Genomic DNA, 16533 nt, shown 5'->3' with positions numbered 1-16533 from the left:
ACCAAGTACTTCAGTTTCCCAAGTAAGACATACAACTCGGTCCCCAAGGGAGGGGAAAAGAATAGCAGGATGATAGACATGTAACACACAAAGTAAAGTACTGCTGCAAAGGCTGGGGCCCTGTGGTAGCCCATTGCGTACTCACGAAAGAGTGGTGAGCCCCTGGGGCAGTGTATGTGCATGGTTCGAATAGCACCAGGGCGAATTTACCATACTCTCTTGGCCACAAAATTCTCCGGATTTAAACCCAGTCGAGGATCTGTGGTAACACTTCGACTGGACTGTTGACACTACGTGTCCATCTACATCTACTTATACATACTCTACAAGCCACCATATGGTGCGTGATGAAGGGTTCTCTGGCTCCTCAACCAAGAAACGTAGTGCAACTGGCCATGGCACTGAAGTCGACGTGGCATCACATCCCTGTTGGTATCTTCCAGAACCTCACTGACTGTCTTCTCGCACATCTCACACAAGTCCCACTGCAAAAGGTGGTTATACAGGCGTTTGACAGATGGTCACATTAATGTGAGTGGACAGTGTGATATGTAGTGATATACAAAAACCTTACTCATATAACAGTCTATCTATTAGTGAAAACCGTGTCAGAATTCCTACAGTAGTTCCTGAGATTAGGCTTCACGTGCAGACAGAAAAACGTGTAGTGGTACTTTAAATCTTCAAGTGACAAATTTTTTTTTCCAGCATAACAATGAAAGGCAGGTCAGTATGTATTCTTTGTGAATACGAATGAATAAATCTGCTCAATTTATTACGTATTTTTAAGTGACAATTATTCGTACCAATGAGTCAGGAGAAAAAAAGTGATATACATGGAAATTTCAATTATTTATCAGCGATATATATTGAGAGTCTCCCTAAGAGTCGTTAGACGCATTTTCTCTGGTGTTTCGGCAGATATTTGCAATTTTGTTTTTGTTGTGTGTAGTTGGAATCAGCCTTTACAAATACAACTCATCACGTCTTTCAGGCGACGCCCATTGTCGATGCAAAGCGTCGGTTTCTTCTTCTTACCAATAAAATTATTTTTAAAGCGGAAATTTACGTGCCCGTTCGATACAGCAGTCCCAGACTGGTTTAGTGAGACAATCGTTTTATCGACGTGTTTCAGCAGGGCCAGTAAAACCTGAAGAATTACCGTTACTTCATCAGCGATTGAGAGCACTGCTACATGGCGGTAGCAGTCATCGCAGGCCAGAGGGGGAAGAGACTCATTGCTAGATTGCTGTTTTTTCTTCGTGTTTTAATGCTTCTGTTAGACGTACTAGGAGAACATGGAAAGTGCCATTACCCGATTTCCCAGAAGCGTCGCTAGGGGGGAGAGGCGCCAAAATAAGTGAACACGTATCTTGGCTTATCCGTAGATACTCGACAACTTCTGAGAAACCGACTGTCAAAGTTTTTCACAAAATTTAGAAACCTTTTAGCGAGCGGTAAGCTTACTGCAACTGGTGGCATAATGACTAGGATCTCGGCGTCTAACTTTTGCGTCCTGTGTTCGAAACCCAGTTACTGTTTTTGGTATTTAATTTTTTCCATTTATCTTCCCATGTCCGTAGATTACCAAACGAATGTATCTTATCAAGTTAGGAGATACAAATGGAATTACATTATTATAAAATTACAACTGGAATTTACAATAAGTGTCATACATTCATTATACAATGTATGTGTGTACTGTATTTTCAGGAGTTAAAATCTTTTTAAATTCTCAGATTCTTATACTTCATTTTTATATCAGTTCTTAATTCTTGTATTGTATTGTGATTCTTGTGTTGTATCTTTACGAGGATTTGGTGCTTCCCCTGGGTGACACCAACCATAGAAACAATGGAAACATAGGAATTCCGAAACCACTGGCATCACACGGAGACAGGTTTGCCACAGTGATATTTCTTCACATGAATCAGAGTCGACAGAGGAACGTCGTAAATATTGCTGCAGTTTCGCTGCAAACTACGCATAACAGACCGCTGCTTTCGAAAATTGGCGCTTATAATTCATTATGAATGAAGGTATACTACCGCAATTTCCCTAAAAACATTTTCAAGTAATTTTTCCATTCATTCATTGTTTTTAATTCATTCACCAGACATAAAATTAGTAGACGAATAAGGACAACATTATTTCAATATAGATTGGAAAACATTCGGGTGGTGCTCTTCTGCTGTTGTGGGTAAACAAATGAAATACAAAAACAGCAATTAAAGTAATAATCGGATTTCGAATACAAGGCACGAAACTACTGTATTAAGGGAACCACACCGTGGTTCTCGAAGAAAAAAAATTTATTTTCGGTTTTCATCATATTTCGATAGATTAAGGTTTTATTTAAGTACTCGGAAAGGATTTTGCTGAAAAAAAATTTTTCGAGCATTTAAAGAGCATTTTCCTACGACGTGTGTTTATGTGCCACGTCCACTTTTCTGTCACCCGCTGTCAACTCTAAGCCATATGGAGATGCCATTATTAGCAAAATAGAATGTGTAGGCCATGTTCAAAAACGTTTGGGAACAAGGCTGAGAAAACTACCTGTTGATATGAGAGGAAAAAAATAAGAAGGTGGAAAATTGTTGACCGGACGGGGTCGGTTAACTAAAACTGAAATAGAAAACTTGCAGGTACACTATGGGTAGGCAATTAGGAAAAATAAAGAAAATCTGGAGGCAATGAAGAGAGATGTTTGGGCCATATTCTTCCATAAGTCCTCTACTGATGATAAGCCATGTCATGGATTGTGTCCATCATGAGAAAATTCGTGGCGCAAATACAATAGGGCTCAGGCAACTGGAGAATCTTATTCTCACCAGCATTCTCTTCCTGCTGCTGTTATTACAGCAGTTAAACCTATTTTCAGAGACTTGACTCATCCTAACCTTCTAAGGAAATGTCTGCATGGGTAGACACAGAACCCAAATGAATGTTTCAACAGCATAATTTGGAACTGCCTTCCTAAAACTGTATTTGTAGGCATGCATACAATAAAACTAGGAGTTCATGATGCAGTTATTACATTCAATTGTGGTAATATTGGAAAGTGTTGGGTACTGAAAAAGCTGGGAATTAATCCTGGTGAAAATATGCTCACTGGGCTGCAACATTGCGATAAAATGAGGATAGCCGATGCAGACAGGTCTGCTTCTAATACGGCCAAGAAAGCAAGACAAACATCCAGGAAGGTGAAAAAGAAGCTGGAAGACCTGCTAGAGGCCAAAGAAACGCCATCATATGCAGAAGGACAGTTTTAATAAACTGTAAGTAACAAATTTCAAAAGTTATTTCTTTGATGTCAATTTCCCGTAAACTAAAATTTTCAATGCATATGCCCTGTTATATCAGAAACTATCATAGATAAATGAATGAAATTTTCAAAGACCCTGCATAACATAAAAAGCCACCTCTGGTACTACATTCATTAATATTCCCCCATTAGGAAGCTCACAAAAAAATTCTGGAGAAGAAACGTAATATTTTTTGTTAATAAATTTAAAAAAGTATTTCTTAAAAGCTATAAAATGGATAAAGTAGATTTTAGTACAGTTGACTCTATTAGCATCAAGTAACATACAGTAAAAATATTAAGGTCCTGCATCAAATAGTTTTTTTCAGAAACGGGTCAAATACTTGCCTAAATTAACATGGGTTAGATAGGCAGGGTATGGTCCCCTTAAGTCGCGACGCTGACCCCTGCGCCGCCGCTTTATTTGGGCAATATACTTACTGAAAGGCACATAAAGAGTCTCGAAAACTTTGACCGCCGTTTTCTCAGAAACGGTCGAGTATCTACGGATAAACCGAGACACGTGTTCGCGTATTTTCACTTCTTTTCCATTAAGCGACGCTTCTTTGAAATTGGGTAATGGTACTTGCCGTCTCTCCTCCGAAGTTGGGACCGCACTATGGAATGGACACGTTAAATTTCATTCTGTTTGTAATGGGAAACAGATCGACGCTTTCTGTCTACACTAGGCTTCGCATAAATAATCCGCGATGGACAGTCTGGTAATTTTTTTTTTTTTTTTTTTTTTTTTTTTTGCTGACCCCTGTCGCACATTGAAAAAACACAGTGAAAATACGCAAATGCATCGAGCTGCTTGCAGACGGATGACAGTATCATATTCAAAGCCTTGGAATCAAACCAAGATTGTTCATAGATGGAACCTCCACCATGACATGGTGTTGGGTCCTAACAGCCTTCGGAAATTCTTGTTTCTCTTTATATCTGATGGTGGCAAGCGCACAGTTCCAGACGGCTCTACGAAATATTGTGGAGTGCATGATACTAGATCCGGCGGCCGACCCGAGAGTCAGGTATTGAATATATCCGCGGGGAAATCCGAAATAGTTGCAACTGAAATTATTGTTTGTTCAATTTCACTGAAAAATGCAACTGGCTTAAATTGGAATATATAGGCTCAGAAAAAAATTCAACAAAGAAATGAAAATTATTTCGAAGAAATAAAGAATTTCTTCAAATTAAACTTCTCTGCCTTAGGCTGCTGCACTAAGCTGAGTGAGTTTCGATCGTATGTAAGAAACAATGTCTCAGTTCTTATAATGAACACTCTGTTCAGTATTTCTGTTGCACGACTTTATGTATAACTCGTTACCTATTTTACACAACGTTGAAAAGTTTATTCTGCATTACAAAGATTCTTCTAAGGATTTAAACGAAATGAAACTGAAAAATAAACGTGAAAAGGACGAACAACGAGAAAACTTAGACTCCAAAGGAATTTAAAGGACGACACTTTTTCGAGCGTTGAACAAATTACTGGTACTTGACGAAATTTGAAGAAGACATTGTTTACAATAATTTAAAAAATGTAAAGTTTGTTCTCTTGCTATACCCTTTAAACCTTGTCGCTACAGATTCTTATGTTGGTTCTACAGACAAAAATTACGTGCAGCTTATCTTCGAGTGTCTACAACACACTTACTAGGGTTCCGAAATTTAACTAAAGCTCTTCAGAGCTTGTATTTAAGTTTCCCAATCATACTGCAATCATCGGTGGGGACTTAAATCATTTAATATTCAATCGGAAAAATCACAGTTTTGCTAGTTGTGGGCGTGATAAGACATCCCGTGATTACTAAATGTGTTCTCTGAAAAGTAGCTGGAACAGGCATTTCAGAACCCCACTCATGATGGAAATATATTGGATTTAACAACAAACAGACCTGACGTATTTGAGGATGCCCACATCGAAACTGATATCAGTAACCGTGGTGGGGTTGTGGCAAACAATGATTACCAAAGTCAAAGGACAGCTAAAACAAACAGAAAGATATACATGTTCAGTAAAGCAGATTAAACATATGTAGCGTCATATCTCGAGGAACTTGAAACCTTCAGAACATGGAGTAGCATGCAGAGGAACGATGGCTCAAATTTAAAAGAACAGTTGGCCCTACACTGGACAGATATGTACCCAGTAGAATAGCTCATAAAGGGAGGGAGGGATCCTCACTGGTACAGAGACACTGTAAAAAGCCGCTAAAGAAATAGACTACTGCAGAACAGGTATAAAACAAGGCATATGACTATAGGCAGAGAGATGCTGAATGAAACACGTTTGGCACATGTGACTACCTTAGCAGAATATTGTCATATGATGTTTCACAAACCCCAAACAAATTCTGGTCGTATTTAAAGAATGTTAGTGCCACCAAAGTTAGTGTCCAGTCCCTAGTGAATGAGACAGGGACGGGAATTGAGGCTTGCAGACCGAAAGATGAAAAGCTTAACTCTGTTTCCAAACATTCTTTTACAAAGGATCCCCCACGAGAATTGCCCCAACCTAATCCTTGTACCACTGAAAAGGCGAATGAAATCAGTATTGGTGTCAGTGGCGCCAAGAAACAGCTGAATTCGTTAAAATTGAACAAAACTCCAGGACCCGAAGGAATCTTTATCATATATCAGAAGTTGGAAAGCAACTGTCCATTCGTTTAGTAAAGCAGTCAGTCAGGCTCTACCTCTCGGCTGATATACGAGTATTGCTACAGAACGGCAAGTTGTTTATCATTTTCTGTGTTTTCCTCGTAGTTTATTTATTAAATTTCGTGCGTGTTTCTCTGTTCAAGAGATTTAATCTCGAGTTTTTGTAAGTGTAATACCATTCAGTCTGTAGCGCAATAGTTGCTCACTGGACAGCCAGCTACGTAGCTCATTAACGTATCAGCGTCCATTGGTGCATCAGGAGGGCAGCAAACTGCCTATCTAGAACTTCCCGCTTTTATAGTTCACTTCTTCAGTTAGTCTGGCTACGATGGCTTGGATGTGTGCATGCTGTGTGCAGACGCAGGAGGAGCTGGCAACAGTTCGCAAAAAGCTGAATGTCTTTTGGCTATGGTCAGTCCCCTCGGGATGTAGTGGTGGCGGAGAATCTGGCGTGTTGCATGGGACACTTCAGGTGCCGCTTGTTTTGCCCACAGGATCTGCTTCCAGTGCGCCCAACGTGGTGGCTACGCACTCACAGTTGGGTGAGTGGCAGGTGGTAACACGTTTATGTCACTCGAGGCAGAGGGCCGATGGCCTCGCCCATTCACCCTTTGTGTGGTCAGGTTGTCGCTCCTTCAGCAGGGTCCGAGTAGGCACGTGGGGGAAACGATTTACTAGTTATTGGGAGTATTCAGGGCTGGAAAGAAAGCACTGATTATGTCTGCCAGGAGGGACCTCACCAAGATTTGGAGGTGGCCCTGCCAGTGTGTATTGAGTGTGCAGGGTGCAGTCATCTGCATGTTGTGGTTCATGTCAGCATCAATGACATGGATTCTGAGGCGATCCTCAGTTCGCATAGGCAGCTGGCAGAGGTGGTGAAAACTGCTGGCCTCGTGTGCAGGGTGTAAGCAGAGCCCGCAATTTGCAGCATCATTCCCAGAGTCGATTGGGATCCTTTGGCTTGGAGCCAAGTGGAGGGTCTCAACCAAAGGCTTTGCCAATTCGGTGACGGTCTTGGCTGCAGATTTCTAGACATGCGTTATCGTGTGGGGATTTGTAGGATTCCCCTTGATAGGCCAGGGATGCACTACACAAAGGAAGCAGCTACTTGAGTAGCAGAGTACTTGTGGAGTGCATGTGAGGGTTTTTTAGGCTAGACAGTAGTTTGAGGTGTTCTGTTTAACACATGCCAGTCGATATGCAGCAAGGGAAGTCAGTCGGTGTTCAGAATCAAGACACTTCAACTGTCACAATTTTATCAGTAAAGTGTTAGTATTCGTAATAAACTTCCCGAATTTACTGCTCTCCAGGAAAGTTCTCGCGCTCAAATTATTCGTGGGGCCAAGAGCTGGCTGAAACTTTAAGTGAAAAGCTCTGAAATATTTAGTGAGTCGTGGAACGACAGATTAGACAGATTAGAGGCCATAGCAGGGTGTGTGTTCATTGCAGGTGACAAAAATAATGTCTCTATTGAGGTCGGGGTTGCGTGTGACAGTGAAATCGTCTGATCGCATATAACAGGTGTAGGTGAAACCGAGTTAGTTGTTGGATATTTTTACCGGCCACCCGATTCTGCTGTGACATTTCTAGAGTCATTCAAAGAATATCTATGGTCAATAGCAATACTAGTTGGAGGTGACTTTAACCTGACGAGTATAGACTGGGATGTCTATGGATTCATTGCTGGGGGAGGGGGGAGGGCTACAGACAGACAGTGTGCGAAATACTTTTGAACACGCTTTCTGAAAATTGTCTTGAACAGCGAACTCGGCAGCCCACAAGCAGTGGAAATATATTGAACCTTATAGCTAGAAATAGGTCGGACCTTTTCGACAATATCAGTATATAAATGGGGATTAGCGATCGTGATGTCATTGTAGCAACTACGATTACGAAAGTTAGTAGATCAGTTAAGAAGGCTACGAGGGTGATTCTGTTAGATAGAGCAGATAACAAATTCGTAGTGTTGGCAGAAGAGCCAACACTGTGTTTCTAGAGGAGGCCGAAATGCACGCGTTTAATTACACTCTGACTGGCGTGAGGTCTGGAACAGTTAAAGGAATTAATAGTAGCAAATAAAGTAAGTAGTTGATATAATACTTAACTTTAATCCACAATTGTAGAACATCGCTCTTGATGATACATGCTTCACATAATAAATATCAATTGAATACGGCGCCTTGCTAGGTCGTAGCAAATGTAGCTGAAGGCTATGCTATCGTCTCGGCAAATGAGAGCGTATATGTCAGTGAACCATTGCTATGAACGTCGGCTGTACAACTGGGGCGAGTGCCAGTACGTCTCTCTAGACCTGCCGTGTGGTGGCGCTCGGTCTCCTATCACTGACAGTGGCGACACGCGGGTCCGGCGTATACTAATGGACCGCGGCCGATTTAAAGGCTACCACCTAGCAAGTGTGGTGTCTGGCGGTGACACCACATTCCTCCCCCGCAAATCGGCGTACGCTTGTGTTATAAGGCTTCCGCCCGCCGTGGGGAGGACCCCATGTTGACGTATGCGACGAGGTGGGGAGCCTAACAACAGGCGAGGCTGTGCCACCCGCACCCGGCCATTCGGTCCGAGGGGAGCTAGGAAACGCCTGAAAACCTAGTCCAGGGTGCACGCCAACATGCGGTGTATGCGCCCGTAAAGAGACAGGAGGGGCCGAAGAGTCGACCTCCATCGCGTCGGGGTAGCCGACGAGCGAAGACGACATCTGGTCCGGAGCGGGCAAGAGTTCCATGTCGGAGGACAGCTGGTCACGGGAAGCGATCGGCGGCGCCTGACCCAGGGAGGCGCTTGGCGGTTGCAGCGAAGCGTCCACTGCGGGCGTCGCCGGCGGGAGAACAAGCGGCGGCGGCGGCGGCGGCCCGTCGCCATGGGGCAAAATGGAAGGCAGCGTCGGTAACACCTGGGGATGAGGCGAGCCAGTAGATGGGTCCCCAGCGCGCTGACCGGACGGCACCGTCGCTGAAAGCAGACGGGGAGCGGCAGATCCCGTGCGACGACAGAGGCGCAGCTGATTGAGATGCCGACGCACCTCACCAGAGGCCCCCAAAAGCCGTGAACCTCGATAGTTGCGATAGTATACAACGTCGCCTGGAGCAAAAGCAGGCGTCTGCCGCTGCACAGGAACCTGATGCGGCGGATGTAGCAAAGACATCAAGGTTCGATGAGGACGATCGTGCAACAGCTCAGCCGGCGAGCGACCATCTCGGGGCTGAGAGCGATACGAGGACAAAAAGAGCAATAACGCGTCCTCCCGAGAATGCGACTCTTTCAACTTCAATATCTGCGACTTGAAAGTCCGGACCAATCTTTCAGCGGCACCGTTTGACTGAGGCGAAAACGGCGCGGATGTCAGATGTTGAATACCATTGGCCTTGCAGAATGACTGAAATTCTGCGGACATGAATTGTGGGCCATTGTCGGAAACAATAGTCTGGGGAAGACCTTCTATGCAAAAGATAGCAGATAACGCTTGGATGGTGGCAGATGACGTCGTGGAAGACATCCAGACAACAAAAGGAAAATTACTGAATGAATTTACAACAACCAACCACCGAGCATTCCAGAATGGACCAGCAAAATCTATGTGCAAGCGTTGCCAAGGGAAAGTGGCTTTCGGCCATGCAAAGAATTTCCGCGGTGGTGCGGATTGGTGTTCAGCACACGCCATGCAAGAAGAGCACATTTTCGTAATCGCAGCATCGATTCAGAACCAAGTACAGTGCTGACGAGCAAGTTGTTTCGTGCGCACTATACCCCAATGTCCTTGGTGGAGAAGCCGTAAGACAGAGGACTGTAATGAACGTGGGACCACGACCCGGGACTGATCATTATCAGAACGCAACAGCAAAATACCACGTCGTACAAAAAGTCTCTCCTTGTGAGCAAAAAATCGGCGAAACAACGGATCCTCGATCCGTGATTTTGACAAGGGCCATTGCGTAGCGACAAAACGCAAAACGGTAGCAAGGACAGGGTCAGCAGCTGTGGCCGTAGCTACACGACGAAAATCAATCGGAAACGATTCGACCACGTCATCGGTTTTCGAATCAATGAACATGCAAGCAAGTTCGGAAGAATCGAATGCTCTATCCTCAGCAACAGGCAAATGGGACGACGCATCGGCGTTTCCGTGCTTAGCAGTGGACCGATACAAGATATCGTAGCGGTACTGCGAGAGGAAAATAGACCAGCGAATGAATTTCTGCGCTGTACGTGGAGGTACAGACTTGTTCGGATGAAAAAGCGATGTCAAAGGTTTGTGGTCTGTGATGATGGTAAAGCGACGACCATACAAGAAATCATGAAACTTTGTAACACCAAATACGAGAGCCAAAGCTTCTTTCTCGATCTGTGAATAACGTCTTTGCGCAGACGAGGGCAATTTGGACGCAAAGGCAATAGGGCGATCATGCGATCCATCTTTGTGCGCAAGCACAGCACCGATCCCGAAATCCGATGCATCTACCATCAACAAAAGGGGTTTCCGGGGATCGAATGGCGTAAGGCAAGTATTTGAAAGCAACGCCGATTTCAACTGGCGAAAGGCGCGTTCACATTCCGTTGTCCAGACAAATGGAACACCTTTACGGCGTAAGCGATGAAGCGGAGCTGAAATGGAAGAGGCATTGCGCACATAGCGATGGTAGTAATTTATTTTACCCAACACACTCTGTAGCTGCTTCAAATTCTGCGGCGAAGGCAAGTCTTGTATGTCACGGAGGTGCTCTGGACTAGGATGTATGCCTTGGGCATTGATTACATGTCCCAGATATGGTAAATCACGAGCAGAAAACACATGTTTGTCCTTCCGCAAGCGAAGACCATTTTGTCGCAAGACCTGAAATAATGTTTGGAGGTTGGCTAAATGTTCTTCTTCCATCTTTCCGGAGATCACAATATCGTCCAGATAGTTTGCTGCAGTAGGGACCGACGCACAAACAGTTTGCAGATATTGCTGAAACAATGCAGGGGCGGATGCACACCCGAATGGCAGTCTTTTGAACCGATACAAACCAAGATGCATATTAACCACCAAGACGCGCTGGGATTCTTCATCCACTGGTATTTGCAAGTACGCATCAGCGAGGTCCAACTTCGAAAAATATTTACCCGGGCACAGTTTGTCAAAAAGATCTTCCAGGCGGGGTAAAGGAAAAGTTGCAATCACTAGTTGTGGATTCACTGTAGCTTTGAAGTCCACACAAAGTCTCAATTTTCCGGAAGGCTTTGGCAAAATTACTAAGGGTGTTGCCCAGAGAGAAGCCTGCACATGTTCAATCACACCTTGTGATTCCAAATCGTGTAAGGTTCTTGCGACCTCATCACGCAATGCGTGGGGAACATTGGGCGCTCAGAAAAATTTCGGTTGCGCGTTGACTTTCAGTTCCAAATGGGCTTTATAGTTCCTAGCGCAACCTAGGCCCGGTCCAAAAATGTCTGCAAATTCTTCACATAGACTAGAAACACTGGCTGAAGGCACAGTCTGGTTCACGAATAGGACCTGATTTACTATAGACAAGTTAAACAACTGAAATAAATCTAAACCAAACAAGTTCACTGCAGAAGAAGAACGAAGTACATAAAATGACACAAGTTTTGTTTGTCCCTTGTATGTGGCAAGAAGGCTGCACTGTCCTAACACAGAGATATTCTGACTGGAATAACTATTTAACTTAACATTTGTGGCACGCAACGGAGGTGTGCCCAGTTGTTGGTACGTGTCGTGATTGATTAGTGAAAGTGCAGCTCCGGTATCGAGCTGGAATGGGATCACGTTGCCATGAATGTCCAAATCTACAAAAAGTTTATTGTCCTGCTGACGACAAGAGCGACTGTCTCGTGCAATTTGAACTGACACTGGTACAGAATCACTTGCGACCTGACATGATTTCCGTCGATGTCGACGCACACTATTGGTGGGACGAACACAGTCACTGTTAGAGAGAGTGGCACTGGCTGGAGTCGAATGAACTATATGAATGTCCATGGGCGAAGGTGCACGAGCCTGAGTATTCTTGGTTCGATTCCGGCGTGAAGCAAAGGGCCCGGAATGGTTGTGAGTGTCCGATCTGAGCTTTTTCTGGCAAACACTCTGAACATATCCTTTTTTATTACAGTGAAAGCAAATAGCTTGGCGTGACGGGCAGTTCTCACGCAAATGTCTAGTAGCACACCGCGGGCATGATTTTAGCACTGCATTTGCCTGCTTACGCGGCACACGTGGCTGCGCGGACGGGCGCAAGGGCTGTTTACTGTTCCGTGCAGCTCGCCCGGCGGGCTGGTTAACGTGACACATGGCTGGGGAAGATTCAAATGATTCCTGAGCAAAGTCAAGTGTGTCCTGCCTATCCAATATGTCTATCACTTGTTGAAGGGAGGGATTGACTAGTTTCAAAATCTGTTCCCGTATACGAACATCAGAAACGTTCTGTGCAATTGCATTACGCACCATAGTATCTGAATAAGGGAGTCCACATTCACACTCAAAAGCACAAGCCCTAGTAAGGCCTTGCAAAGTTGCAACCCACTCCCTATTAGTCTGATCGGCCATACGTTTGGTACGAAAGAATGTATACCTTTTTGCAACTACATTGACAGATTCTTTGAAATATGCATCGAATGCCGACAAAATTTCTTCGTAGGACAGAGTTGCTACGTTGCGTCGGGGAAACAATTTCACTATCACTCGTTACATGTGGACGCCGACACACGACAATAAGTGAGGCTGCCGCTCATTACCTTGAATTCTGTAGGCGGCGAGATGGAATCCAAATTGGCGTGACCACTCCGTCCAGCTTTCCAGTGGCCCATGAAATGGACGAAAAGGTGGTGCAACTGCATGTTGTGGGTGCGGTAGCGGTGGAGCGACGGCTGCCGCATCATTTTGCATTGCACGTTGACCCTGGACGAGCTGTCCAAGGGCATCCAATAAGGCCTGCGTCTGCTGATTCTGCAAGCGATAAAATTCGGACAGTACATCTGGAGATTGTGGCGAAGCCATGACACAAGTAAATTAGAGCAATACGACCGTTAAATCTTCGTCGCCAATTTGTGGTGTTGGCAGAAGAACCAACACTGTGTTTCTAGAGGAGACCGAAATGCACGCGTTTAATTACACGCTGACTGGCGTGAGGTCTGGAACAGTTAAAGGAATTAATAGTAGCAAATAAAGTAAGTAGTTGATATAATACTTAACTTTAATCCACAATTGTAGAACATCGCTCTTGATTATACATGCTTCACATAATAAATATCAATTGAATACGGCGCCTTGCTAGGTCATAGCAAATGTAGCTGAAGGCTATGCTAACTATCGTCTCGGCAAATGAGAGCGTATATGTCAGTGAACCATTGCTATGAACGTCGCCTGTACAACTGGGGCGAGTGCCAGTACGTCTCTCTAGACCTGCCGTGTGGTGGCGCTCAGTCTGCTATCACTGACAGTGGCGACACGCGGGTTCGGCGTATACTAATGGACCACGGCCGATTTAAAGGCTACCACTTAGCAGGTGTGGTGCCTGGCGGTGACACCACAAAATTATTTGCATCTCACTTAGACAGTGAATTGGCATCATTTAATTCCAGTAAGGTGGATGTAGAAGAATTATGAGCAAAGTTTAAGGAGATTGTAAATCATTGTCTGGACAGTTATGTGCCTAGTAAGTGGATAAAGGATAGAGAAGGCCTATAATGGTTTAATAATGAAATTCGGCGGATACTGGGAAAGCAGAGACTGTTCAAAAGAGAACACACAAATGACGACAAGCGAAGGTTACTAGAGATTCGTGAAAAGAGCTATGCACGACGCATACAGCAACTACTACCATTACACCTTAGCAAAAGGTCTGGCAGAGAACCAGAGAAAATTCTTGTCTTACGTAAAATCATGGGTCTAAGGCCTGCATTCAGTCCCTCGTTGACCAGTCTGTTGTGACAGTTGAAGATAGCAAAACAAAGGTTTTAAATTTGGCGTTCAGGAAATCGTTCACACAGGAGAATCGTACAAGCATACCATCATTTGACCACGGGACACATCCCCATATGGACGACATAGTAAAAAGCACACCTGTCGTAGAGAAACACCTGAAAGATTTGAAAGCACATAAATCACCAGGTTGGGATGGAATCCCAGTTCGATTTTCGAAAGAGTACTCGAAGGCATTGGCCCCATACCTTGCTTGCATTTATCGTGAATCTCTTGTCCAACACAATGTCGCAAGCGACTGGAAAAAAGCACAGTTGACTCCATTATATAAGAAAGAACGGACCTGGTAAATTACAGACCAATATCAGTAACTTCTGTTTGCTGCAGAATTTGAACACATTTTCAGTTCGAAAATAATAAATTTTCTTGAGGTTATGCAGCTTATGTCCACGAATCAGCATGGTTTTAGAAAGCATCGCTCGTGCAAAACTCAGCTTGCCCTTTTTCCATACGATATGGTATACTGAGGACTATGAATGAAGGACAACAGGCAGATTCCATATTTCTAGATTTCTGGAAAGCATTTGACACCTTGCTCCATTGCAGGCTGTTAACGAAGATACAAGCATATGGAATAAGTTCACAGATATAGTGAGTGGCTCGAAGACTTCTTAAATGATAGGAACCAGTATGTTGTCCTCAATGGGGAGTGTTCCTTAGAGACAAGGGTATTGTCAGGAGGGCTCCAGGAAAGTGTGATAGGACCGATGTTGTTCTCTAAACAAATAAATGCTTCAGTGGACAGGGTGGACAGCAATCTGCGGTTGTTTGCTGATGACACTGTGGTATAGGCCTACGGTAAAGTTGAATGACTGTAGGAGGATACAGGAGGACTTAGACAAAATTCACAGTTTCTGTGAATAGCAGCTAGCCATAAATGTGGAAAATAAATTAATGCGGATGAGTAAGAAGATCAAACCTGTAATGTTTAGATGCAGTACTATTAGTGTCCTGCTTGACACAGTCAAGTCATTTGAGTATCTGGACATAATGTTGCAAAAAAAAATGAGGTGGAATAAGCACATGAGAACTGCGGTAGGGAAGGCGAATGGTTGACTTAAGTTTACTGGGAGAATTTTAGGAAAGAGTGGTTCACCTGTAAAGGAGACTGCATATAGGGCACTGGTGGGACCTATTCTTGAGTATTGCTCGAGTTTTTGGGATTCATACCAGTTCAGACTGAAGGAAGACATGAAAGCAATTCAGAGTGAAACTGACTGCTGAACTATTCTACTGCCGCCAATATACATTGCGGGTAAGGGCCATGAAGATAAGATTAGAGAATTTAGGGCTCATACAGAGGGATAAAGATAGCCTTTTTTTCCCTCGCAGTATTTGTGAGTGAAACAGGAGGGGAAATGACAAGTAGTGGTACCGGTTACCCTCTGCCACACACTGTATGGTGGCTTCTGTGTAGATGTAGATATAGATTCTATACTGAATTTGTGGCTGGGTTAGCCCCTTTTCTGACTATAATGTATTGCAGATCCCTTGAATAAAAAAAACATGCTCAGTTCTTAGAAAACAGCATCGGTCACGCCCATATACAAGAAGCATTGTAGAAGTCATCCTCTAAACCACCATCCAGTATCCTTGACATAGATTTGTTGTGTGATCTTAGAACAAATTCTGAGCTCAAACACAGTGAGATATCTCCAACAAAATTATTTTCTCCATGCAATCCAGCACTGAATCGAAAAACATCGACTATGTGAAAACCAACCAGCACTCTTCCCACATGACTGCTGAAAACAATCAGGTAGATGCAGTATTTCTTTATTTCCAGAAGAATTTGACTCAGGACCACACCTACACTTATTGTCAAAAGTATAATCTTATGGGTATCAAGTGCACTTTGTGACTGAAATGAGGACTTTTAGGTAGGAAGGACACAGCATGTTATTGTGGATGGAGAGTCATCGTCAGATGTAGGAGTAACTTCTGGTGTACCCCAGGGAAGTGTGTTGGGACCCTTTCTGTTAATGTTATGTATTAATGACCTTGTAGACAACATACAAAGTAACCTCAGACTTTTTGCAGATGATGTAGTTATCAGTAATGAGGTGCTGGGTGGAAAAAGCTGCATAAATATGTGGTCAGATCTTGATAGATTTGCAACTGCTTCAGTCATTTTTTCTGCACTCCATATGTGAACAGAATGGGAAGAAACCCTAATAACTAGTACAATGTGATACACCCTCTGCCATACACTTCACAATGGTTTGCAGAGTATGGATTTAGTTTAGACTATTCCAGCAAATAATATGGGGCATGCTGAAAATTAATGTCTCTGAATTTTTTATTCTGTTCTCAATATCAGTTTAGGTATACATGTCATGCATATTACTCAGTCAACTTTCTTCTTTTATTGACACAAGTCGAAATTTTTTGCCCCTATAGGGATCTGAATTGTAGCTTGTAACATGGCAGTGTGTAATGCAACTATGTCAGTGCTTGAGAAACTGCATGCTGTAATTCCTCAGAAAACTGAAAGCAGAAAAGATCACCTCCAGAAATTTCACTTTGATAATGATGAAGCAGTGCAAGCAGAGGTGAGACTGTTGCTCCT

Source organism: Schistocerca piceifrons, chromosome 8 (genome assembly GCF_021461385.2).
Source record: "Schistocerca piceifrons isolate TAMUIC-IGC-003096 chromosome 8, iqSchPice1.1, whole genome shotgun sequence".
Taxonomy (NCBI): domain Eukaryota; kingdom Metazoa; phylum Arthropoda; class Insecta; order Orthoptera; family Acrididae; genus Schistocerca; species Schistocerca piceifrons.
Note: the sequence above shows the minus strand (reverse complement) of the source record.